This window comes from Crocodylus siamensis, chromosome 1, assembly GCF_052110815.1.
Source record: "Crocodylus siamensis isolate JL-2025a chromosome 1, ASM5211081v1, whole genome shotgun sequence".
NCBI classification, from domain to species: domain Eukaryota; kingdom Metazoa; phylum Chordata; order Crocodylia; family Crocodylidae; genus Crocodylus; species Crocodylus siamensis.
The window spans coordinates 60,686,961-60,711,845 of NC_143395.1; the positions used below are offsets into that span (position 1 = coordinate 60,686,961).

Genomic DNA, 24,885 nt, shown 5'->3' on the forward strand with positions numbered 1-24,885 from the left:
TACAACCCAACCGGAGACGCTGCCATGAGTCACAAGGCCTTAATATTTCTGAACACAGACCAAGGAGCACAGAAGCATCAGATATATGATGTACATCTCTGGAGGTAAGCTCAGTTGTTTACCAGCATCTCAGAGCTGTCTGACTCAATGAGAAAACCAGATCCAATTGGGGACCCAGTAATGAAGAAGTGGACAGCTGTCCCCTTCTCAGATTCCTATGGGGCATTGCCAAGAAAGCAGAACAAAAAGGAACAGGCAGTAGTGGGAAAATGAAGTAGGTCCAATGGCACAACAGGCTCAAATCCCAAGAGGGTCAACTCAGCTCATTCGTGGTAGATACACAGAATACTATACAGCCAACCAACCAGAGGACGTCTGATGAAGTCCGTAAGAATATTAAGGACAATAGCAAAGCTCTAACAGGGGCATTGCAGTTATGTCAGTAGGCAGAATTCCTCTTGTATTATTAAGCATTTGGTAGGCTCACATTTAGGTTGCTGCATTTTAGTAAGACACTATAATGTTAGCTATATAACTTTATAGTTTCTTTGGATTCAGAAAACTAGTCTGGACTCAGATTATAGGTGCTGTGTACCTGCCATGCTGATGGAGGCTGTTGATTGAGCCATAATGCTAGCAGTCATGTATTCTAGAAGAGCGCTGCTAATTCTTGCTCCCCTCTCCTCTCCTTCTCACAGCCAAACACAATACATTGATCTGACACCTTCGTTTCTTTCCTTTCTTATCCTATACAGTATGCCTTCTCCCCTGCACACCCTACTCTAGTAGTTCTTACTACAGAAAGGTTTTTCAATTGCAGTAGCTTACACTCCTGTTCAAAGAAGAGCTGTGAGTCCATACTCTTCTCTCTGAACAGCGCTAGCTTGATTGCTACCTGGGGTTTCCCCTTATTCTTCCAGATTGATGATAGGCATATAGACCTCTATCTTTTGTTTTTATTGGCTCAGAACAAGGGAGAACCTGCCTATTTGTGAAAAAAAAGGAAGCATGGTCATATGACTGTCCTATAGGAGGCTATCGGAGTGGTGATGATGGTTTCCTATATCTCTTCCCAGGATCCTGCTAGCAGGTCTCAATTGAAAGCAGCTTTCCCTAGCAGTTGCGGCTCCCACTAAAGTGCAACAGAATTTGCACAATACTAGATAGCAGATCTGTCATCTTCTATGTTTCTCCACATGGGAACATGACTCCTTGATCCCTGACAGATGTCCCATTAAAGGTTCAGTGAGATCTGACCTGCAATCCCAACAATCACGTCTTCTGCCATACTATGTACACTATGAGCCTGGGCTCCCCTTGCATCAACAATTAGCAAACTAGGTCCCTGTGCACCTGGTTCAGAGCGCCAGTCACCTGTGCCTTTCCATCCTTGGAGTCCCTCAAGACTCTGGTGTGCTCCTGAGACACGGAGCATCACTCTCCTGCTCATCAGTACTCCCAGCTGCAGGAACACACAGGAGTGAAAGGTTCCAATGTGCTTCTCTGGCTGGGAGTGCTGATCAGCTGACTGGTACTCCCAGCCATGCGAGTGTACCAAAGTCCCAAAGGATCCTTCTGAGACTGGGAGCACCAATCAGCTGATCAGTGCTGACCACATGTTCAGTTTAAAGTGCAATGGGAATCAGTCACAAAGTTATTAAATATTTTGTGTAGTAGTTTTGTGCCTTTTTCCCTGTTTTATCACTGTTCATTTTATGAACATTTGACTGTGTTACTACTTAAGACACAATTAATGTCTACCAGGGACCCCTGTTTTGGCTACTCTGTAGTGTTAAAGACATGAATGTTGGACCCTCCACTGTGATAAGACTCGTTCTTCCTTCTTCCTAGCAGCATGACCAACCACAACCAGTCAAAATTTAAGTCATGATTTCACTATTAGGAGGCAGGCTTTAAAATATGGGATTTAAAAGCAAGACATTTGAGACTCCTTATTTGCCTTCTGGTGTAGGAATGTTTAAGGTTCACATTCAGAAGCTTTCTGTGTAGTCATAATAGCTAGAAGCATTTTAAACATGAAAGCTGAGCATCTAAAAACTTGATGCCAGGAGCTGGGATCTAACAAGCCTGCTAAATATTGCAAGATTTGTGATAGAATCATGAGAACTGGAAATATTGCTTGAGCAAATTTAAAGTGCAAGACCTCAAGGGCATGTACAAACATCACATTTAGATTAACCTAACTAGGGTTCAGGGAAGTTAAATTGGGTGAAAAATGGCCGGCCCAATCTAACTTAATTCACTGGAGGAAGTGAACCAAGTTAAACTGAAAATGGGTTAGCCTGATCTAGCAACTGTCTGCACACATTCAGAGTGCAGCCCTGGGGCTGGGACAGCTGAGACACTCGTCTCAGTGCCAGGGCTGCACTATTCCTATCCCTCCAGCCCAGACCAAAGCTTTTTCTAACACCTTCAACCCCAGATGGGCAACCCCCCCACCATGGATCTACCAACCCCCCCGCAACAAACCTAGCAGCACCTCCTACCCCTCTCCCCAGACCCTTCTCCCCATATTCTATGATATATCATAGAATATATCACTGAACCATAGGAAAGTGAGGCTGGAAGGGACCTCAGGAGGCCATCCAGCCCCTGCTCAGAAGGGCCAACAAGGCCCTGCTCAGGGCAGGATCATCCCTATTTATGCCATCTTAGACAAATGCCTGTCTAACTTACAAACAAATTTGTTCCACAATGACTAGGCCCATTGCCCCAAAACACTAAGCACTCCCTAACCTGCCACAGGTGAAGCAGGGGTTTGAGGTCATTGCCAATGTCTTGCTGCTGCAAGGCCAAGAAGTGATTGTTAAACACATACTTGATAGCTCCAAGGAAGAGGATCATACCCCCCACTACAGAAGGCAAAAGCCCCCGCAGTCCATACCAATCTGATCTTGGGGTAAAATTCTTTCTGATTCCAAATGTGGTGATCAGTCTAACCCTGGGGGAACAGCAAGATCCTCTGCCAAGGAATTTCAAGGTTTTTCTAGTCCCAGAAGGAGCACCAGCGTACCCCAGTCAAAATCCTCAGTCTTGGCTATAGACAACACCCAGTGCTTTGAAGGAAAGTGAAAACAAACCCCTGATACCTATAGCAACAGGAGGTAGAAAAATTATTTCCTGGACCCATGTAGTAACCAGCAAATTCCAGAAACACAGCAGAAACAAACAGCCTCCATTCTGCTCTGCAACCCAGGGATCACAAACACAACTTAACCCATCACACCCTAAATGGAGAGCCAGAACTTCCTTTCTTTCATAGCATCACTTCCATAAACGTATAACATGTTGGCACAGTAATAAACACACTAAACTCTGCCTGGGCCCTCACTGAACCATAGACCCCTTCTATTTCAGCTGAACAAGTGGTAGTGTTTTCCTAAAACACCTCAGTGTTCACCTTACTTTGGTTTCTATTTTCATTGGATTATGTCAGTGCAGCATCTTGATGACACCTCAGGTCCTTTTTACTTCTTCATTAGTGACTTAGCAATGTTGGATAACTATTTGCAGCCTCTACTTCATAGTATAAGGCTGTCCAGCCTGGCTGCCACCTCTTAGACTACATGTTGCTGCCACTCAGAGCAGCCCTGTTTCTGTTCCCTCCCCTGCCTGTAGAACTTGCTTTCCAATGAGGAATATTTTTAAGCCCTTTAAGTTTTGGGGTTTATACACCCAGATATTACAATAATGAACGGTGTCCCAATTTATTCACCACCCTAGGACATAAGGAAGAACTGAGTCACAGAGCAACTAAGAGCCAGCTGTAAATGAGTCACTTTAAATAGGATTTAGGCAGAATTTAAATGCCACAGTCACAAAAAACAATCCAGGCTGACCCCAGTGCAACACCTGCACAACTGCCTAGGCACCAGATTTCTTGCATGCCTATTAGCCTTAAAAGAGCCTTAGAGATCCAGACTTAGAGCTCTAAGCATTATCAGAAGCAATCCCATTCAGACAGCTAGACACTAAACTGCTGTAATGCGGATCAGAACTGAAGGGCATCTAAAGTCCACCCTGAACCATGTCTAACACACTCTGACAGCACCAGATTTCCTAAAAGCACAAGTCACAGTAAGTGTCACTTCGAAATCCTGTTGGTGCCTACTTCTTGCACAACAGTCCAACCCTCAACCTGGGGAGTTCAAGACCATAATAGTGAACAGATTATTTCCCAGAAGTACTTGAGACAGGAATGGTTGGCTCATGTAACTTGAGCTGATTAAGATGAGCTCTCAGGATTGACCCTAGATAGCAATATAAAACATACACGTAGGGCACATCTACATACGCTATTCATTTGCAGTAGGCTTACTGTACAGTAAGCCCTCCTGGGAGTATATCTACACATACTCCCTCTTGGGAGCAGATTTGCTACCAATGATAGCATCCCAGTACAGGGCTGCTCCTGCCTTGCTCTGCCTCCCTGCAGCAACTGGGGGGAAAGGGCTCCAGGCTCTCCTGGGTGCTAGCTCAGCAGCTGGCAAGGGGCACAGGGCAGGTCCCAATGGGTACAGGGCCAGGAGAGTTCTGCTGGCTGTAGCGGCAGTTGTTTTCTAGCTCCGTGCACATCGGAAGGGGGCCTGATGTGCATGGGGCTGGGAGAGAGCTGCCCCTGCAGCAGGCAGAGCTCTCTTGGTCCGGTGCCCATCAGGACACAGCTGCCAGCAATCCCCCTGCCTGGCAGGGCTTCCCTGGCCAACAGAGGACTGCTGGGAGCTGTCCCAGGTGTGGGGCAGCTGCCAGTGAGCCTCATGCCAGTTGGGAGGTCTGGGGCTTGCCGGCAGTTGCCCTGCTTGGCATGAAGCTGACTGCTCTAGGGAATGAGCAGGGGCTGGGAATCCAGCTCCTGCCCGTCCCCTGGAGCTAATCTGGGGGACAGGCAGGGGCCTGGATCCCCAGCCCCACAACATGTGCAGCTGCTCCAGGAGACAGGTGGGGCCTGAATTCCCAGACCCCACCAGCTCTCCAGAGCAGACAGCTCTGCACCACATCAAACTACGTCATTCTCCCCTTGTATTCGGCCTTGGTGAGGCCACAGCTGGAGTACTGCGTCCAGTTTTGGGCTCCACAATTCAAAAAGGATGTGGAGAAGCTTGAGAGAGTCCAGAGGAGAGCCACGCGCATGATCAGAGGTCAGGAAAACAGATCTTATGATGATAGGCTGAGAGACCTGGGACTCTTTAGCCTGGAAAAGCGTAGGCTCAGGGGTGATCTGATGGCCACCTATAAGTTTATCAGGGATGACCACCAGGATCTGGGGGAATGTTTGTTCACCAGAGTGCCCCAAGGGATGACTAGGTCAAACAGTCAAACTCCTGCAAGACCATTTCGGGCTGGACATAAGGAAGAATTTCTTTACTGTCTGAGCCCCCAAGGTCTGGAACAGTCTGCCGTCGGAGGTGGTTCAAGCACCTACATGGAACAGCTTCAAGAGTAAATTGGATGCTTATCTTGCTGGGATCCTATGACCCCAGCTGACTTCCTGCCCTTTGGGCAGGCTGGACTCGATGATCTCCTGAGGTCTCTTCCAGCCCTGATGTCTATGAAATCTATGAAAATACTCCGGGGGATTGCTTGCCCTTCAAAGCTGCCATCTCCACACTGGGATCCAGGACAGGGGGCAGAAAGCTCTCCAGTCCCAGTATTGGTCAGCTCCTGGGGGAAGCTGGGGAGCTGAGGAGCACTAGAACCATGGACAGAGAGCTCCCTGTTCTCTGTGGCCCCCTGATGACTAGGCTAACCAGGAGCAAATTTGCTCCTGGTCAGTGTCTACATGAGTATTACTGCACAGCATGTACTGCACAGTTAGTTTACTACCTGTACAGGCAGGCAATTAATTACAGGCAGTAGCTAGCTGCACAGTAGAGTAATTTACTGCACAGTAAATGGTGTGCATGTGTAGATGGAGATGCTTTACTGTGCAGAAGTCTACTGCACAGTATGAGCAGTAAAGTATCTCATGTAGACATATCCATAGTGCAGCTAACTCAGGAGAGATGTGACAGGACAAGGAAAACAACCCAGTGTTACTCACATGCACCTGTTTATATGAAGGATCATGAGAATGTATTGCTATCATGTAATGACTCTGAATAGAAGCATATGCAGGGACATATGCTACTTATGATTCTCTAGGCTCTAAGCAAGTTCAGCATTGATAAGGTAGTCATTATCCTGGTTTCCCCCATAATTTAGAGGCTCTATCCTCCAAACCTTTAGAACTTGCAATGGAAAAGTTATGAGCTCCCTCAATCTGTCTGATCCCTTTGGAACATGTTCCCTTTTTTCACTGAATACAGGGTAGGGTGGCAGCTTAAAGATTAGCTGATTCAGAAAGGCATGAGCTTTCATAGGTGACAGCCTATCACCTACAAAAGATTACACTTCTCGGCAGTGCTGCACTGGCTAGCATTACAAATGAAAGGGACTTGGGAGTCATGATTGACCACAAAATGAACATTAGCCTTCAGTGTGATGCTGCAATTAGAAAAGTGAGCAAAATGCTGGCTTGCATCCATAGACGCAGTTGGGGAGCAGGACCACATGCCACACGTGTACCCACGTGGCAGCGAAGGCAGCAGCTGCAGAGGAGACAGCGGTGGGGGCAGCAACAGCTGATTTCCCCCTAAGGTAAGTGGGGCAGAGGGTAGAGCACAGCTGAGGCAGATCCAGAGGGGAAGCCCTCTGGAGCCCTCTTAGCTCGCCCAACAAGGAGCCATGCTCCCGAGCCACATGTGTGCAGTGCGCGCAAACAGGAGTGCTCTGTAAGGGCACGCCGGCGTTTGTGCCAGTGTTTGCACCAGGGTTTGCATAAGGTGGGTGCAAGATAGCTGCCCAGAGCAGCACCTCTAGTGAGCAAAACCAGCAGGCACAGCTCTGCAGGCATAATGTAGACGCAGAGCGCAGCTGCCAGGGGCCCCGCCCAGGCGCTGCCACTTGCCATGGGCTCTTCTGAGGCCTCCACCCAGACGGAGCTCATGGGGGGGTCGGTGGCCCCTTGCCCCCTGTCTGTAGTGGGGACTCGGCAGGGTCCTGGGTGGGGGGGGCAGATGGTCCCCTTGCCTGTCCCTCCTGTGCACGACTTAGGCCCCTGGAGGAGCAGGTGAGGGAGCTCCAGGCTGAGATGAGCAGGCTGAGGGGGATCAGGGATGCAGAGGATGAAATTGATGCCTATTTCTGTTCTCTGCAGGCCTGGTTGCCCACTGTACAGCCTGCACAGGAGACGCATCCAACGCAGGAGTGGCGGAAGGTAGCCAAATCCAGAGCTGCAAGGCCTACAGTGGTGGAAGCTCCCCAGGTTCACCTGGGGAACAGGTTGAATGCCCTGGCAGCTGTGATGGAGAAAGACAAAGAAATTGCCTCTGGCAGGGATGATGCCACTCCCCACATGACAAAGAATGGGCAGAGAGCAAACACCAGCAAGAAGAAACACCGAGTCCTCATCATCGGAGACTCCATCCTACGAGGACTGGAAGGTTCCATCTGCCGGCCTGACCCCATGACGCAAGAGGTCTGCTTCATGCCTGGGGCTCGGGTTAGAGACATCACAGAGAGGATCCCGGCCTACATACGACCTGCAGACCAGTACCCCATGGTTGTCATCCACGTTGGGATGAATGACGTGGCCGGGGGCAACCCTGACCGCATTATGAAGGATTTCAAGGCTCTGGAGGACAAGCTTAAGGAGATGGGGGCGCAGGTGGTATTCTCCTCTCTTCTTCCAGTGAGTAGGCGGGGATGGCAGCACGGGGCCTGTATTGGTGAGGTCAACCGGTGCTTACACAGTTGGTGCTGCCAGGCAGGCCTTGGGTTCCTAGATAATGACCCATGCTTTTGGGCAGGGGAATTGCTGGGGTGGGATGGGCTTCATCTTTCTCCTAAAGGCAAACGTGTCTTCTCTTCCAGGTTGGCTGATCTTGTATGGTGAGCTTTAAACTAGCTTTGCTGGGGGAGGGGGCTGCAGGAAAAGGAGGAGATACCACCCAAGCAAGACATGTGACAAATGCAAGGAGTGCCCAGGTAAGAAACAGGGGTCCGGACAGTCTCCCAAATCGGAGAGGGGGGGTGGCACATGCAGCTATGCAAGGCCTCAAATGCCTATATGCCAATGCTTGTAGTATGGGGAACAAACAGAAGGAGCTCACCTTCAGATTAGCCAGTTCAGACCCAGACATAATAGGGCTTACAGAAACATGGTGGGATTCATCCCACCACTGGGCAGTTAGCATTAGGGGCTATAGGCTTTACAGGCGGGATAGAGAAGGAAGGAAAGGCGGGGGTGTGACCCTCTATGTCAAGGAGCAATACACATCCCCTGCCAGCATAATGGGGTCCAAGGAGGGGCAAGCTAAAGTGCTCTGGGTCAAGATACAAGGGGGCCCATGGGGAGAGGGATCTAACGGTGGGGGTCTACTACAGATGCCCCAACCAAGGGGAGGAGCTGGACCAAGAATATTCAGGCCAGCTTGCAAAGGCACTTAAGGCAAGGGATGTAGTTGTCATGGGTGATTTAAATTACCTGGATGTCTGCTGGGAGGAACAGTCAGCCAGGATGGACCGTTCCAGGAGGTTTCTGGCCGAGATCTATGACATACAGGACCTCCACTTAATTCAGGAAGTGCACAGTCCCACCAGAGGAAATGCCCTGTTGGACCTAGTCCTGGCCACAGGCGATGATCTGGTAAGGGGCCTCCAGGTTCTTGACCACCAGGGTGACAGCAAACATCACTTACTGGAATTCACAATCCAGCGCAGGGTGTCAAGGGCCTGCAGCAAGGCGGTAGCCCTAGACTTCAAGAGGGCCAATTTCAATGAGTTGAGATTAGTGGGAGAGGCACTAGGGTTCTCGAGAGCAGGGGAACTCAGTGCCCAAGATGAGTGGTCGTTCCTTAAGGAGATGATACTCAGGGCCCAAGGGGTGACCATCCCAACAAGAAGCAAGGGGGGCAGGAGTGCCCGAAAGCCCCCTCGCTCACCAAGGGTGTCCGAGAATGCCGGATCACCGAAAATGTGGCATACAACCAGTGGAAGGGGGGTGCTATCTCCAAAGAGGAGTATACCTCCTCTGTTTGGGCCCGTAGGGGGGCTGTCAGGAAAGCTAAGGTGGACATAGAGCTAGGACTAGCATCCAAAATCAAAGATAATAAAAAGTCCATTTTCAAATATATAGGGAGAATGAAGAAAGCACTGGGAAATGTGGGGCCCCTGCAAGATACTCTGGGCAATCTGGTGGTTGCACCAGAGGAGAAAGCAGACCTCTTTAACCAATTCTTCACCTCCATTTTCTTGGGCAGGAACCGGGACTTCCCCACTGTGATGCAAGACGGACTCAAGGGGAATGCCTCCAGACCTCAGAGAGCTTCTGGAGGGACTGGATGTGTTCAAATCAGCGGGTCCAGATGCTTTCCACCCCAGGGTGTTGAGGGAGCTAGCAGGAGTTATTGCAGGGCCTTTGGCACAGCCTTGAGTGCTCGTGGTGCTTGGGCCAAGTGCCAGATGATAAGAAGATAGCCAACGTGGTACCCATCTTTAAAAAAGGGAGGAGGGAGGACCCGGGCAACTATAGGCCCATCAGTCTTACCTCAATCCTAGGGAAGCTCTTTGAGAAGATCATCAAGGAGCACATCTCTGATGGGCCAGCTTCAGGGATGATGCTCAAGGGCAACCAGCACAGTTTTATTAGGGCCAGGTCATGTCAGACCAACCTGATTGGCTTTTATGATCAGGTCACAAAAGCATTGGATGCAGCCGTCACTGTGGATGTAGTCTTTCTGGACTTCAGCAAGGCCTTTGACACCATCTCCCACGCCATCCTCATTAAAAAACTAGGCGACTGTGGCATTGATGCCTACACAGTCAGATGGAATGCAGATTGGCTCAAGGGTCGTACTCAGAGGGTGGTGGTAGATGGGTCATATTCGACCTGGGGAGAAGTCGGCAGCGGAGTCCCCCAGGGCTCGGTCCTTGGGCCCGCGCTGTTCAATCTCTTTATCAGCGATTTGGATGATGGGGTGAAAAGTTTAAATTTGCTGATGATACCAAAATTTGGGGTGAGGTGAGCACGCTAGTAGGGAGGGAAAGACTGCAACAAGACCTGGATAGGTTACAGGAGTGGGCTAATGAAAACAGGATGTGTTTCAATACTGACAAGTGCAGGGTGCTGCACTTAGGGAGTAGTAACCAGAAGCACACTTATAAGATGGGGAAACTCCCTTCTTGAGAGCATGGAGGCAGAAAGGGATCTTGGAGTCATTATTGACTCCAAGATGAATGTGGACCAACAATGCGAAGTCACGGTTGGCAGGGCTAACCGGACCTTGTCGTGCATCCGCAGGTGCATCTCAAGTACAGCCAAGGAGGTGATCCTCCCCCTCCACACAATACTGGTCAGGCCACAACTGGAGTACTGTGTCCAGTTCTGTGCGCCCCACTTCAGGAGGGATGTGGACAACATGGAGAGGGTCCAGAGGAGGGCCACCCACATGATCCAGGGACAACAGGGCAGACCCCACAATGAGAGACTACGGGACCTGAACCTGTTCAGCCTTCACAAGCGAAGGCTGAGAGGGGACCTGGTGACTGTCTATAAATTCGCTAGGGGGATCAGAAGGGTTTGGGAGAGACCTTGTTTCCCCTAGCGCCCCCTAGCATAACAAGGAATAACGGCCATAAGTTGTTGGAGAGTAGGTTTAGATTAGACATCCTGAAGAACTTCTTTACAGTTAGGGCAGCTAAGATCTGGAACCAACTTCCAAGGGAAGTGGTGCTGGCTTCTACCCTGGGGTCTTTAAGAAGAGGCTTGATGCCTACCTGGCTAGAGTCATTTAAGCCCAGTTTTTCTCCTGCCCAGGCAGGAGGTTGGACTTGAAGATCTATAAGGTCCCTTCCGACCCTACTTCTATGATTCTATGGTTCTCAAGTAAATCCCAGGACGTCATTCTCCTGTTGTACTTGGCCTTGGTGAGGCCACAACTAGAGTACTGTGTTCAGTTTTGGGCCCTACAATTCAAAAAGAATGTGGAGAAGCTTGAGAGAGTCCAGAGGAGAGCCACACACACGATCAGAGGTCAGGAAAACAGACCTTATGATGACAGACTGAGAGCTATGGAACTCTGCAGCGTGGAAAAGTGCAAGCTCAGGGGTGATCTGATGGCCACCTTTATCAGGGGTGTTCACCAGGATCTGGGGAAACATTTGTTCACCAGAGCACCCCAAGGGATGACAAGGTCGAATGGTTATAAACTCCTGCAAGACTGTTTCAGGCTGGACATATGGAAGAATTTCTTTACTGTCTGAGCCCCCAAGGTCTGGAACAGCCTGCCAGAGGTGGTTCAAGCACCTACTCTGAACGCCTTCAAGAAAAAATTGGATGTTTATCCTGTGACCCCATTTGACTTCCTGCCCCCCGGGTGAGGGGCTGGACTCGATGATCTTCCGAGGTCCCTTCTAGCCCTAATGTCTATGAAATCTATGAAATCTCTCTGAACCAGTTAGTCACCAAGGTGCCACCCTGGCCTGCCTCCTGCCTGTCTTCAGACTAACATGGATAAACTACCTCTTCCTTTTTAAATGTAATTTTCCTAAAGCTCACTGACTTACCTCTCACAGTGGCAAAGACATTGATTAAAGAGCAGTGGATTCTCAACCAAGGAGTTTTATTGCAAATACGGACGAGCACTGGAGCGCTCTTGTTCTTATGTACCAAACATCATGTTAGCCTGGTATAGCTGAGCTCCCTGCTCATAGATGAACAACCTGCACCCCTGCTCATAGATGAGATTCATCAAGTTTAGCTTTCCAAGATTAAGTTTTTGTACATCCATATTTTCACAGTTGTCTTCCACAGAAAAGGATTGGGCCCCAGAGGTGGCCACTATGCCCCCTGGTGGCCATATGGTTCCTGCCCGGCACAATCTCTAAGTTACCCTCCCTTTATTCCTTGAGTGCCATGCCTTGTTCTTATTAAGAGACTGAAAAAAGGAAGCTGTCCATGGGTCTTAGAGCAAGTCCTAGTCAATTCCCACCAGTGGATCCTCTTTCTCTGGCTCCTCTGGTCACACCAGTCTCTCTCATTAAGAGGATCCTCATGGCCTGCATGTGCCCCAAGGCATCCATCACCGTATAAGTTAATCATGGCCTCTGTACTTCCCCTACTACCATGCCCATGCCTTGCAGATGTCACATATCCAGTGGGACACTTGTCCCCAAGCCACAAGGCCAAATCAGGCCTTTACTCTCTCTTAGGGATTTCAGCCTTCCCAGCTTCCTCTCCTCTACTCTAGCTGCTCCCTTAGCCAAGGCCCACTATTCCAGGCTCTAGCCCCTTATCCAATCCTCCAGGGCCTCTATCTCTGCCCTACCCAGGCTCTGAGCTCCCTGATCCCATTTGCCTCTCACAGGCTTTTAGCCACCTGCCCTTCTCAGACTCCAGGTCCTCTGGCCTCAAGCTCTGCTCTCCTCTGTGCTGTCTCTACCCTTCTCAGATAATGCTGGCCCCCTTGTCTGAGCCTGACTGCTTGCAGAGTTTTAGGTGAACACATGCTCACCCCAGCCTTTAATGGGATCTCCAAAGCACCCCTTTCTAGTCTCACCCAAACCACCAGTGTAACTCTCTAACCCAAAGTAAGACCTCCAGCTATAACACACCTTCCCAACTGGGTCTAAGCACAGACTCCCAGCTCTTATGCTGTATCACTCAGTTCCCTCCTACCCTGCAAGTCAGCACCCTTCTGCTTGTATTTTTCCAGGGTAGTCCAGGCATCATCCAAAAGCTCTGCTGTAGCTCTCCTACCCTGAAGTTTTTCCCTCAGCAGCTCCCAGAGCCAGACTAATTGCTCTGACTCAAGCTCTGGGTTTATAGGGCTGGAAGCCATGCCCCATTTTACCCATGCAATTCCCTGAGCTGTTGCAGGTGATTCCTGATTTAGCTTGCCATCTCAACCCAGGGAAACTTAGTGCTGTTGGCCTCTGCTGTAATAATCACCTGAAGTAGGTAAACACCCAGATATTTGTTCCCTGGCCACTCAAAAGTAGCAGCTTTCCCCCTCCTGGGTCTCTCCCTCCTGCTCCTTCACTCTTAAAGTAACAGGAGGCTCCAGCTTTCTGTTACACCATCTCTATGTGGTCTGTGACATCTGTGATACAGTGTTTACACAAAAAGTTCCCCTCTACATTTTGTTGGTAAAAGCTCCATCCCCCAGACCTGTTTGAGCTGCAACAGGTCCCAGCCTCACATACAGGGACATCCTTTGGGAGGGGAGCGATACAGGGCAACCGTCCCAGGCCCCACTCTTTGGGGGGCTCAGCATGACAGGACAGGAGCTGGGCAGAGCAGCAGCAGCCCCACCCCTCACAGTGTTAAAGGGGCCTTGCATAGGCTGATTTGCCTCAAGCCCCACACCTTCCTACAGTCATCTCTGCTTACGTACACCAGATTAGGCCTGCTACCCTAGCCCCATGTATGCCAGATTGGGCCCCAGACATAACCTCAACTGTGCTGGATTGGGCCCACCAAACTGGCCCTGCTTGCTGGCCCAATCCAGAACATGGGGCCATGTCATGTGGCTGTGGGGCTTAGGAATTTGGTGGCAAGGGAGCAGGGACTGCTAATTGCCACCACTCCCCGTTCCAATATTTCCAGACCAATGGCAAACCCTGAAGTCCAGAAGACAGATCTGTGGGCTAGATGTTAAGCACCACTTATCTAAAGTGAAAAAAAAAGAGACTCCTCATTCCTAAGACCATATTTAAGAGCAAACTTAGGATACAGACGGAAGTGCAGCTCCCTGCTGTAATTGAGAACACTTTGCAGGAAGGGTTCTGAGTTGCAGTGTCCCCCTGGAGCAAACAGAAGTTCACTGTTGGTTCCAGGGGCAGGAGAATCTAGCTGCTGGCTGTCCACTTGCAGCTGGTTTACCCTAGCAATGGCTCCTGCAAAGCTGCAAAGTTTTCAGAATGGGAGGGGGGAAAGGGAATAGAGGGAGCTCATTCTAGGGGTTCCCCAGCCCCCACTGGAGGGTTGGGTGGGTGAATTGGAGCCCCCCACCCATGCCATCCTCCAGTGGAGGCTGAAAAGAACCCAAACTGAATTCCTTCCACTCCCTTTCCCCACTTGATTTCTGAAAATGGTTCTTGTTTGTATGGCTTGTCAGCTGCTTGGTAAACCTTCTGGTAAATCACTTCCTGGGTTGAAAGAACGTTGACCACATCCCTTTGAGTTCTATATGGCCACATTTTGGTCTTTGCTTTACACTCTTACTAGCCACTAAGTAACTCTACATCGGGGCATGCAATTATTTTGGGCAGAATGCCGCTTACTGAGTTTTGGCAAGCCATAGAGGGCCACATGACAGGCAGCCCAGGGCAGATAAATATTAATTTCCTAAATTTTTTAGGGGCCCTGCGGGCTGGATAGAATGGCCTGGTGGGCCACATCTGGCCCCTGGGCCGCATTTTGCCCACCCCTGCTCTAGATCATTCCACAAGCACAGAATAACCTAAGGGGCTTCTCAGGTTAACCAAACTCTCCTCTGGGGATACTGTTTGCCACATGTGATAAGTGTTCTTCAGCAAGATAGGAATAAAAAAGGATGTTCAATATGGAAATTTAAATCATCAGGGAAGGATTTCTCAGAGTTTCTTTTTTCTATCCCTACTTGTTCTCTCTCCTCTTCCATTTCTAAGTTTTTGGCCTATCTGGACTATTTGGTTTTTGGACTATGCTTACATATATTTTCTGGCTTTTGCTCTCCTTTGCCTCTTTTTATGGTAGATAGCACCATGATTCTAGATGTTTCTTCTCCCATCCAGCAGGACTGAAGAAGACAGAGACTCAGGCATATCTGATTACCACAAGCAAACCTCCTTAAAAAAAGAAAACTATGTAAATGAACTAGGAAAGCAAAATTATCAGAGTACCAGAGAAGAAGAAAACTAAAACTTCACCTGCTGTTTTTATTAAACATCTTATTAAAATTATTCCATCATTCCTATGGACAATGTTGATAGAAAACACACCTCTGATTCTGCACTTTATCCTTACAGTCCGGTGTAAAGAATGGAGCTCAACCAACATACTGATACCACCAAGGAGTATTTCATGACTTCCTGCATTCCAGCCTTTTTCATCCAAATAAGATAGAAGATTTGATAGTATTTTAGATAAATGGGCTTTTGGATAAGGTTGTGTTTTACATGGCAGTGTTGTTGCTCTAAAGTGATACTAGCTTTCTCTACTAGCATCATGACTATTCTTATGACTTGTTCTCTTTTCTGGCTTCTGTCACCCAAACTGGCACTGGTTCACACTGCCAGCTGCCTTGCACTTGAGGAATGTGCAGAATGCCTGGAGACCTCAGCCCTAAACAGATCTGTTGCTGTCTGGTTCTGTATACAGAAGGCATCTTATTTGGCTTTCAAGCCCCTCTCCTACTATTGGCATTACTCAGGGAACTCTTGACATGAAATTTTACCTCCCAGGGGCTAAAATTAGTGTTTTATTTTGTTTCAAGGGGTATTACCCAAGATGAGGATTGAACTCCTAACCCACGTAAAGTAAATATTATTTAAGCCTCCTTTAGCTACATGGTTCCTGTAAAAGTTTCCCCTCTGGCAGAGAAATTAAAGGAATAAAAAGAGAGGGGTCACATAAAAAACCATAGTTATGCCTGAGAGTCTCTCAGAGGTATGATGAGTACAGTTAACTTCCTTTAGACAAGCAGCAAATTTTCAGTATGTTCAATACACATATTTATTCAAATACAAGATGATTTTTTACCCAATGGGCATGGGGGAAAGCCCCTGATCTTATAATCACTTGCAAGGAACCCTCATTAAAAACATTATCTATCATTAAACCCCTGCCAAAAGCAGTGTGTGCTCAGTAATGGAAACCAACTATGAAGTCGATTAAATGCAGTCAACACTGAGAAGGATTATAAAACACATGGTCTGCTACTACAAAGATAAATTAGTGCAGCACATCTGAATAGAGTATATGGTAGTGTTCACTGAATGCAGCCCCCCTCAGCATCAACTCTTTCAAGTCATGGTGACCCACTAAATTGGATACATTTTTACTTCCTTTCACTTACACAGCTGAGCTGTGCTTTTCTTTCCTGTTTCCAATGACTCCTGTTTTTGCACCAACCTTAAATGCTTGGCAAATATTACAAAACAGGACCCCAAATAGTTCACCCAGAATCCCTGTCATCCCCTCTCTCAGCCTGGCCCTGCCCCTCCATGAGATGAAACCAGAGCAGGTTGCCCTGTGCCCCAACTGTGCGTAAGTTTTTCATGACAAGAATGCCTAGGTTCCAGTCATGAATGGGGGACTATTTGGAACATAGAACCTTTGTGGGGTGTTGGGGGTAGAACTGGAGTACATACATACCGAGCAGTGCTGAGCTTGAAATCCTGTTGACTCTAGTGGGGCCTAGCCTAATGAACTCTATCATGAGCCTTTGGTTTTGGGCTAAGATATTGGGGAAGAAGTGGTGGGAATATGGAAGAAGATGGACTGTCATGGACTGTTCAGAAGTGGGATCCCTGAAGACAGCGATGATGAAGACAAGAATGATGATGACAGCAACAGCAGTGGAACTGACAAGAGAAAAAATGATGATGATTACAGTGACTGAAAGGATTGAGATATAGACAGGAATGGGTGGGGGCTAGGGGAGAGGTTGAATCTTTGTGATAGGCAAGGGTGATGGTGATAGAAATGCAGTCATTCAAGTGCACAATGTGGATATTGTGACAGGATTGTGTACAGTATAATCGTAATGATGGGCTTTGAACTGTCAAGTAAGCCATAGCAGCCATGGGACAGGTTAGTAGAGGTATTGTGATATATGTATTTATTTAGGAATATATATTTTTCAAAAATATTGTTTGTAGTACATTTAAGTATTAAACTGCTGCTCAGAATTGTGTTTATTAAGTACCTATACTAAAACTGGTAGTAGTTTTACAGAAAGGTGACATGCATCATTTCTGAATTAACTATATGTATGGGTACTGTATACAAATTGCTACAGCCCTGTTTTCAAATTTGCTCTTCATTTTCATGTACTCAGGAAGAGTAGGGTCTGATGGCAAGGAAAGGGGGAAGGGACTGCCAGGAAAAAAGCTGGAAGAAAACAGAGGGCAAAGTGATTACTTGACCCCCTCCCTATTTTTTTCCATGTTGTAGCAATGGAAGGGGGACAAATTCAAAGCATATCTCCAATGAATTTGATTCTACATCTAGTAAATTATAACAAATGTATACTCTTTTCATATATAGAATCTTATTACTGGGGGGGTCATCTTATAATCAGGGTCATCTATTCAAGTAAATTTTATTCAAGTTTTTGGGTTTTATAGAATGAAATTTCTAAATAACTGAGGTTCAGATAAACAGGACTTGAGTATACTCAAAATGACAGATCTCTGCCTTGAAATGGTTATGCTCTGATCAGCACAGCAGTGAACCAGTCATGGCTAACCACATGGACTTTGCTACCCTTTCATTTATGCCCTTGTTTGCATCTTTTAAAGGCACAGTTTTGTAACAGAACAGTCTAAACTTTAAATTATACCCTAGAAAAGTCGTAAGAGTGTCACTTGTGTCACACTGCTAGGTAGTCCAGGGTCTTAAGTGTGTCCTGTCTATGCAAAAGCCAAACCGGTGAATGGATCATGTGTGTTTTTCTTTAGTGTATGTTTGTCGTCACAGTAACTGAGAAGTTGCCAATAAATGGAAATTGCATAATTTCCTTAAACACCCAGGTTGGTACATTAAAATAGCATCATGAACTCACCACCACTTCTCCTTTCCTGTTGTTAACCTGTATCTCATTTCATTACAGAAACATAGACTAAAACAGGTTACTTAAGGAGTGAGTACATTAGAAAACTGAAAAAGAAAAAAGAAAGACTACTTATCCCCATTACATCCTATGACTCATGTGTGTGTGGGAAAGACCTTATTTTCACAAAGCTCTCTTGGATAAACAAGGCAAGTTGGCAGCCATTCGACTGTACTGATGTTAGAAGTCTACTGCTTTCAGTCGTATTACTTTGGTTTACTTTTTCTAAAAACATACAGTATATTGAACTTAATGGAAATTCCCAAGCTAAGGGACACCTTTCAGTTTCAATGATAGTTTTTTTGAAAAACAGCAGTTTAGTACAAGTTTCTAAAAAGTTTCAGTTTGCAACTGTGGTAATTGTTATAGCAGTATAGTCCGCTTTTTCAATTAAGATTGCTAGTTTATGAAGCTGTGATCCCATTCTCATCCACATTGCACTGACTAGCTGAGATGATGGAAGGATAAAAGAAAAAGCTGCAAACCCTGAAATCTAATGGTCTTTGTAGAAGTGAATTAGCTTCAGATAAGAACCTGATTCTGCTTCCAAAATATTACTTTTAGTCTTTCACTAGTACAAACTTGAGAACAACATAAATCACACAACATTACACATTTTGACATAATTTCCCGAAAAAGGAAAAGGAATCAAAGTAGCCCTTACTGTACTAAAGTGCTGCTGGAATATGTCTAGCTCAGAAGGTGTACTGCAACTACACAGAGGTCTTTTTTCTTTTACTCAAAGATCCCATTGGTTTATACATGGATGGGACAGGTAACTTCAAGTACTATCGAAGTTTTCAATGTTTTTACTGTACAATAATTTTGAAAAACAAACTCATTCACTTCCTATACAGAAGTCTTTAAAATTCACATTCCCCCCCACCCAAATTCTGGTTTGCTCATGTCAGCTAAACTGCAAGAGTGCCCATTTAAGGGAAAAAGTACAAGCTCCAGCCTATTTCCTTGAACTGTGTATATTTTCACCCCACTCTCTCAGCAATGCATTCTGCAATGCCAGAAAGCATTTTTTCTTTTAAACACACACGCACATTTGTCATTAACTTTTAGCTGCTAATGGTGCATCTGCAGATCTGAGGTTTCCATTAGAGAATCCTGTTTTCTCCTTTGCCTTTCAATTCTGCAGCACTATAGATAGCAATTTTCTGTTAATTGAGAAAAGCAAATAAGCATTGTTGTTTTATTGCTCCAGATGACTGATTTCCAAACTTATCATATTAATTCAGTCCTTCATTGTTTTAATAAATAAGGTCTGAAAACAGCATTAAAAAGTATTGTAGTATTGTAGAAATGCTGCCAAAAACAGTATTAAATGGTATTATAGTAGTGCTTTAGGCTGTATACTCCTCAGTACCAGAACTGTCCCATCTGTGTTTGGAAAGTACCTAGCCAGCTTTGATGGCTACTGCAACCTCTATAATTCTGCAAGTCATCATTGGATCTAGCACTTGTGGTTTCACATTTTCTGGAAAAGATTTGAAGAGGTGCTCCAACCAAAGCAGTGACCGCTTAAAAGATAAAATGTCCTAGATGGAAAAAAGCCTTCATTCCCAATTAGTAAGGCTTTCTGCATGCATTTATTTGACTGTTTTGTTTTGCAAACCTGGTAACAAATATAACACAAGTCAAAGTACAAAGTATTTGGGGGTGGGAGAGGAGTGTGAAAAATTCTTGATCTAATAATTTATGCTTTCCATGGGGAACTGGATTCCCACTTACAGTCTTCTGTTACCGTTACCGGGCTCATTTCTGCTTCCAGTAAAATGAATAGAAAAGTCCCCTTGCATATGTTGAAGTAGCAACATGTCTTTATATATTTCATACAAAAACTCTACCACCATTCACACACAGCTGCTGTAAACATCCAATGTTATTAATAATGGTTTATTTTTTAGCATCTCTAGCCTTGTAAGCAGACCAGCTGCTGACTGAGAGAAAAACTAATCCTTTACCAAATAACTGGTTTCCAATCCAGTTGTCTCACAAACATACCCAGCACACACTGCACTCCACATTGAATTCTGAAAAATCAGTGTATTCTACTGTCAGTTTTATGTAATGAGCAGACTCGGAAGTGTAGCAAAAATACATATAGAAGAGGGAAAATATTTTCAGTAGAAGACAGTGAGAAACAGATCAAAGGAAATATCCCCATGGAAAATATCCTTGTTAACACATCAAGAATAGCTTTATGGAACTGAAAACTACCTGAATTTATGCTTCATATAAAAGGAAGGTTAAAAATGTTCTGAGAATATTTCTAAAAACAAAGTGAAATTGTATCATCATATAACTAATTATATGTTTCTAGTTTTTCATTTTTATCCTAGTTTTAGAGATACAAAATATGGCTGATGAAATAGAAAATATTTTTCATTTAAGTAAAATCACTCCCTTGTGGTGGTGTTTCATAGTGTGTCTGTACTTTGTTACTGTGAATGGTGTTTTAGACATGTAGAAAGACAAACCTCTTGCCCCAAAGAGAGTCTACAAGTTTTAATTAACATGAGAAAGAAAGGGGGAAAACAGGAAATTAGAGGAAAGGTAATCTTTTCCCAAGAGAAGTTTTATTTGAAAAAAATACAAATCTATTTTTGTTTAACGTTCTGGTAGATGAATGGATAGTTGTGTGTTAATTATCCATCCAGTAGGCCTACTTTCATTGGCTTCACAGGCATAGGACTGCCGTCTGATTTAGCATAAGATTTTATGTGCTTAATTTAAGCCTTTGAGTATCTCAATTGAGTTAAATAATACCAACAATTTTACAGTGAAGTCTGTATTTACATTAGTAGTCTTTTGCTGGTACAGGAATACTGGTATAGTTTTGAAACAGCTATACTGACAAAGTTGCACTTGGTTTAGTACAATAAACTCTCCATCCTCACTTCTCCCTAAGCAAAACAAGTTATATTGGTAAAAGAATAGTTTTTCAGCATAACTGTGTTTATGCTATGGGGCTCCTGTCAGCACAGCTATACTGGTCAGGGATCTCATCTCTGATAGATATAGCTAGTGTGTTAGAGGTCTGTTACCTATGGTTTAATCCCTGCAGAATGAGAGCCTTGGCTTCTACACTGATGTGTTCTGTAGAAGACTCAAAACTTGCTAGATTAGATTACTATTTTAATATAACATCTGGAGTAAAAGATGGACCAGATAATACCAAAGATGAGATTAATGACCCACACAGGATACAAAGAGGAAGAAAGAAAATGACAACCAATGTAGCCAGGTGAAGAACTATGTTGAGCTTTGAAGATGAATTCAAGGTCTTTGAACTTGGTGTGAAAAGAAACAGATCCTACAGTGTGGTTGAAGGAGAGGGGCAATGTCAGAATAGTCAGCTAAAACAAAGATTTCCAACTTTAGATTCATTGAAGATGGGATGTTTTAAAAAAGAAAGTTCGTATAGATAAAATGATAAAACTGAGTCATGAACTAGGGTTTTAGCAATGACAGGGAAGGAAAGAGGTCCAACATGGTTTTCAGCACCAATTACAACATCACTTATATCCCAAAGGTCATGAACTATAGTGGCTCAAATAAGGACCCTGTAATATAAATATTTTTAAAGAGGTAACTGAGAAAACTAATGGTCATGCTTATATCCATGTCTCCTTAGAGAATATGTATAAGGAAAATACTGCTACAAACTAAATTACTTTTTGATTTAATATAAAATTGAACTTGGTTTCATTCTGATTGTTAATAGCTTTGACTATTCTTCAGAAGTGAAACCATCTGTTGAATGACCATGTTACATAGTTCATAGATTTGATTGGAAAATCCAAGAGCTTCTTTGTGGACACCTGTTGAGAAGGATAATTTTAGCTTGCCTGTCCATTATAAAGTGGAAAGGGAAGGAAGATAGATGTAGAAAGTCACAACTTAGATGGAGGCTGTCATCAAGCCATTTGAAAGTCATTCACATATGGTCAAATGAAATCACTAAAATGCATTTTTATTTTTTAAATGAAGTTGCTAAAAGGAGATTTTGGAGAAAAAGTAGAATACAATCTATCAATACTATATTACATGACAAAAAAAACTAAAAAGCAGCAAAAACTTAGTGTGGCATACTTCCCCCTTTCCCTCTACCCCCTCCCTCAGGTTTTATTGTTATTCATGTATTTGCCGTTTCTTCACAACCACTTTTAGCACATTTTCTGTCAACATTTTCAGGGAAGGAAAGGGTAAAGTAAATCTCCTCTCACATCAGAGGGACCAGATAAATATTACACAATGAACTGCTGCACTCTTTGTTTTCCACCCTATACTTTTCTCCAAAAAAACAACTGACTTTCTCAAGACATGTATATGGTAAGAAAAGAAGTTGAGTTCCTACTCAAGATCTCAAAAGATATGATGGTAATGGTGTAATAATTATAATATTAACTTATGACATCACTAATCAGCAGCCTATGCAAAACAGTTTCTGTTAAGTGCAGTTCTAAGTAAGTAATATGCCCTCTTTTAGAAAATATATTTCTAAAAATGCAATTTTTTTAAATGCCTTTTCCAAATTATTCCCATTTCCAGTATTTTGTCTCTTCCACTTGTTTGTGGACAGTTACATCTCCTGTCACTGCCAAGTCAGAGCTTTTTCAGAGTATTGTTACTTTTTTCCAATTTGTAAACATGTCACAGTTAAATTATGGCACTGATGTAACTTATCTAGTATGTAGGGATGAATCCAGTATGCTTTTACTTAAAATCAAGAAATACTAGTCTTCCTGCAACTCTCACTAAGTCTAGACACTGGGCATCAAACAAGATGACTCAATTAGTTCATTACTAGTCTTAAGCAAATTTTTTTCACTGTAGACACTGTGAATTCCTATTGCCGCCCTCCCAATCTTTGCCTTCATCTATTTATTGATATCATAAAGAGAAGAGTATTTGTAATCACCACACAATTTATTATTATTTATGGGTATGTACATTTTATATAAAATAAAGATGTCTTAGGAGGGTAGGAGGCAGCAATAATTATTTCTCCATTTGACCAAAAAGCTTTTGTCAGTTTTGGCATAAACTAAACTAAGCATGCTAAACAAGTCCTGCTTAAATTGCATGGCAGCTAATGAAGCCGAAAGAGATTCTTTTCAAAGAGATAATATTTTCTACTGTGTGGATTGTTGGGGGAGAATATTTAAAAATTGTCTTTTGATTTTTTCCCCTTTTAAAAAGAGACAGTTATTGATATTCTGACAACACTTAAATATAATAAACATAATGACATCCCTTAGGAAGCTGATGTTCTACAGCAAATCCATTAAAAAAGTGCTTTCATACAAACTATACAGGTGTACCAAAGTGCTTAAAGTTACGCTTCAAACACAAAGGAAGAAAGCAATTAGGTCACAAAGTACATAGATAATGCAGTCACTGTATAGCTATTTCCTCTGATGTACCAGACAAACTGTTATCAGGTTTTTTTATAGCTGTTTGAATGCTCGCTACAAAACCAGAGCTGTTTGAATGTTACCCATTTTGTTATTAAATCTTGGTGTCTCTTCTGTCAGACTGTGACAATGCTAATGAGGTTTTGTGAATCTCCTAGTCTTTTTTCCGTTGGATTACTAACTACTATTAGTAATCTTATTGTACATGCTGCAAAATGGTTTGAGCAATGTTTTTCCTCTGCTAAAAAGGTAACAGAATATACTTCAGCCTTTTTCTTTTATTCTAGCTTTTCTTTACTGAAGTTCTCAAATAATGCAGAAGATAAATCACAAAAGGAAAAAAGAAGTACCAACCACATTGACCAGCAAAAAAAGTCACTTCTTGTGAAAAGAACACATTTGGAGTAGATCATTCAGTCTTACCTGACAGCAGTAAATATCTTGGATTATATCCTTTATAGTGACAGTTTACTCCTAGAAGATCACAGTAGCTTGCCCCACAGTACTACACAGTTCCCAGGCAGTTTTCACATCCAGCCCAAAAGAACCAGAGAGATAAGCTTTTTCCACTTTTCAAGGTCTACCAGCAGCTGAAGTAATGCAGGAAATAGGGTAGAGAGCAGAAGAGGAACGTAGTTTCTTCCCCGAGAAATCCCAGTCAGGAGAAATAAGAGGTATGCTCTCTCTGTGTTTCACTCAGACTTTGTTTAAAAGTTTCTTCAACTGTTGCTAGGTGGTGTTAGGCTTTGGCAGTTTAGTTCTCAGATTGTATTTCCCCTCTTCTGGTCTCTTCACACACTGTTACAGCAATGACTGTTGAGCTCAGCTCACTTGTGCTATATTTAACCAGTGTTCTCAGCAAGTCAAGCCTGTCAACAGCTGAGAAGTTTGGAGCAGTCTTTACTGAGTTCCTCAGCTGCTGAGTTATCAGTGGATGTCGAACTGCATAGCATGGCTACTACATTCACTGAAAGAGAGTGGAGAAACTGTCAAATCCTTTTAGGGGCTTCCAGTGACTTTACTGGAGTAATTACTATTTAAAGCACTTAGTACTTTAGTACACATTGTGTATTTGGGTACTCATGTTTGTACCAGATGAGTTCAATTATTGATAAAGTAAGAATTTGCATAAAACATATATAGGAAGTTTATCATTTGAAAGGCATACACTCACGGGAAAAAAATCACACATTTGAGCAACTTTTCAAAAGATGTTTATTTTGAGTGAAAATCAAAATAAGCTTTCTTGTTTGCACCATTCACATGTGTCAAGCTGGCACAGAGATATAATGAAAGGCTTCAGCTGGAAATGTTTTAAAGTTTATTGTGAATAAGATAATGCCAACCCTTTGCTCCCAGACAAAGAGCATCACCTTATTGTTGCCATATTCAACACAATTTCTCACCAGGGATAAAAGTAAAGGCCAAATTCCAGGTCATGCAATATACCACGAGCAAGAAAGGCCATTAGATACACCTTGGCTAGGGACAGAAGTAACACATAAACTGGTATAAGTGATCAGAAACCAATTCAAATCTGTAACACAGCGGAAGTTCAGTGCACATAAACTGCTTTCAAA

General features: G+C 44.4%; 1 protein-coding gene across 2 annotated transcripts in view; it reads right to left on the reverse strand.

Moving 5' to 3' along the window:
• Nucleotides 1–24,135, reverse strand: part of FILIP1 (filamin A interacting protein 1) — a 209,276-nt gene extending 185,141 nt beyond the window's left edge. The window contains exons 1-2 of one of the 2 annotated variants that reach the window (XM_090035091.1): nucleotides 23,729–24,135; nucleotides 16,418–16,626 (exon numbers count right to left, since the gene is read on the reverse strand). The gene's annotated coding sequence lies outside the window, so the exon portion shown is untranslated. The remainder of the gene's footprint in view (nucleotides 1–16,417; nucleotides 16,627–23,728) is intronic. The other variant, XM_090035080.1, reaches the window with a different exon arrangement.
• Nucleotides 24,136–24,885: the final 750 nt, after the last annotated feature.